Source organism: Babylonia areolata, chromosome 6 (genome assembly GCF_041734735.1).
Source record: "Babylonia areolata isolate BAREFJ2019XMU chromosome 6, ASM4173473v1, whole genome shotgun sequence".
NCBI classification, from domain to species: domain Eukaryota; kingdom Metazoa; phylum Mollusca; class Gastropoda; order Neogastropoda; family Buccinidae; genus Babylonia; species Babylonia areolata.
The window spans coordinates 9,788,346-9,790,845 of record NC_134881.1 but is presented as its reverse complement, the minus strand read 5'-3'; positions in this window follow the sequence as shown (position 1 = coordinate 9,790,845).

The following is a 2,500-nucleotide window of genomic DNA, read 5'->3' as shown; positions in this document are numbered from 1 at the left end:
AGCGGAGTCTCAGAAGTGACGACAACTCATCCTAACATACATCGACTCTTCAAAGACCACAGCCCCTGTGGAATTACAGTGGATGAAGGCCATTGCAGTTCTCTCTCTCTCTTTCTTCTTCCGGCAAAGCTCTTGCACAATATCTCTAATTTGGAAATGGCCAACAGTCGATTGAGGGGGAGGGGGGAGGGCAGAAGTGGGTGTGTCTGTGGCTCTGGGTAATACAGTATCCCAACCTTTCCCGGGACTAAATGTCTTCGTCTGTATCATTGGGCAGGCGTGCGAGAGGGAGAGAGAGATGGGGGAAGGGGAAAATAAAAGGAGAAAAGGAAAAAGAGAGGAAAGTGAAGAGAAAAGAGGGGGTGGGGAGAGTGGAGAGTGAGAGAAAGAGGGTAGAGAGATAGGAGTGGTGGAGAGAGAAAAGAAAAGGAAGAGAAGTAGGAAAAGGAAGGGGGAGAGAGAGAGGGAGGGGGAAAGAGAGTGATAGAGGGAAAGTGAGAGAGAGGAGGAGAGAGATAATGATAGAAAGGGAGGAATAAAACACAGCTTGGCTATACTTTTTTCAATTTAGCATTTTGAAAAACATTAAAGTGAACAGTAGTACTTTATTCAAGATCTTACATACAGACAGAGAATAAAAAGCAGCAGGGGATTCACAGAGTTTTGTTGACGACAACAAAACAACAACAAAAAAGTCCCCAACATCACATAGCTTACCCCGGGCAGGGCACATCCCTGGCCAACAGTCAGAAAAAGGGAGAGAGAGGAGAGGAGAGATAGAGAGAAAGGGAGAAAAAATGAGGGGGTAGAGAGACAGAGACAGGTCAAGGGGGGCAGACAGACAGGCAGACAGAGAGAAACAAACCAAAAGGCGGAGTCTCAGAAGTGACGACAACTCATCCAAACATCATTCGCCCTCTTCAACAGGACCACACAGTCCTGTGGCCAATTGCAGTGGATTGACAGGCCATGCAGTTCTCTCTCTCTCTCTCTTACTTCTGGCTAGCTCTGCACAATATCTCTAATTTGGAAATGGCCAACAGTCGATTGAGGTGGCAGAGGGGTGGGGGGGGGGGAGGCGAGTGGGTGTTTGTGCTCTGGGTACATACATATCCCAACCATTCCGACTAAATGTCGCGTCGTCCTGTAATCATGGGCAGGCAGACGAGGAGGAGGAGAGAGAGAGATGAGGAGGAGGGGGATAAATTTAGAAAAAAGAGAGGGAGGAAGGAAAGAGATGAAGAGAAAGAGGGGAGAAGAGGACAGAGAAAAGAGACAGAGACAGAGAGGTTGGAGGAAGAGAGTAGAGGGAAGGAGGAAAAGAAGAATTTGAGGAGAGGTACTGCGTGGACAACATATACGCTACACCAAGAAGAGATGAGAGAGAGGCCTGAGAAGAAAGAATAAAATTAAAAAACAACTAAAGAAAGAAATAAAAAATAAAAAAATGAATTTGGATATAAATAAATTATTAATTACATAATTTTAAAAAAAAAACATTAAAAAAGCAAACCAAATTCACTCACACACATATGCATAACAGATAGACCAAATAATATGCAAGGTTCACAGATTGAACACAGTTTTGTTGAGCCCAACACACACAACAACACACAACAACATAAGCTCATCCACAATCGGACCTCTACCACTGGGCAGGGCACACATCCCGTACCAACAGACAACAGACAAAACAAAAGACAGACAGAGAGACAGAAAGAGAGAGGAGAGCGACAGAGAGATAAGAAAGAGTGCGAGAGAGATATACAGGCTGACAGAGAGAGCACAGAGAGCCAGACGAAAACATGTGTGGAGACATAAATAGGGCTAGAGAGACAGAGACAGGTCAAGGTACAGGCCAAGAGACAGACAGACAGACAGAGGGAGAAACAAACTAAAAGGCAGAGTCGACAACTCATCCTAACATCACATCCCCCTCTTCACAAGACCACAGTCCCTGGTGGAATATAAATGGATGACAGGCCATGCAGTTCTCTCTCTCTCTCTCTCTCTCTCTCTCTCTCTCTCGCCATAGCTCTGCACAAATCTCTAATTTGGAAATGGCCAACAGTCGATTGAGGGGGAGGGGGGATGGCAGAGTGGGTGTGTCTGTGGCTCTGGGTAAATACAGTATCCCACCCATTGTGACTAAATGTCCTTTGTCTGTAATCATTGGGCAGGCATGCAAGAGGGAGAGAGAGAGGGGGCAGGGGGATAAAGAGAGAAGGAGAGAGAGAAAGTGAAGTAGAGAGAGGGAGGTTGGGAGAGAGTGAGAGAAAGAGGGTAAGAGAAATAGTGAGAGAGAGAGAGACAGACAGACAGACAGAGAGAAAGTGAAGGAGAGAGAGAGAGGAGGAGGAAGAGGGTGATAGAGAGAAAGAGAGAGAGAGAGGAGGAGAGAGATAATGATAGAAAGAGGAGAAAGAGAGAGGGAGAGAGATAATGACAGAAAGAGGAGGAATAAAACACATATTTGGCTATACATTTTCAAGTTAGCATG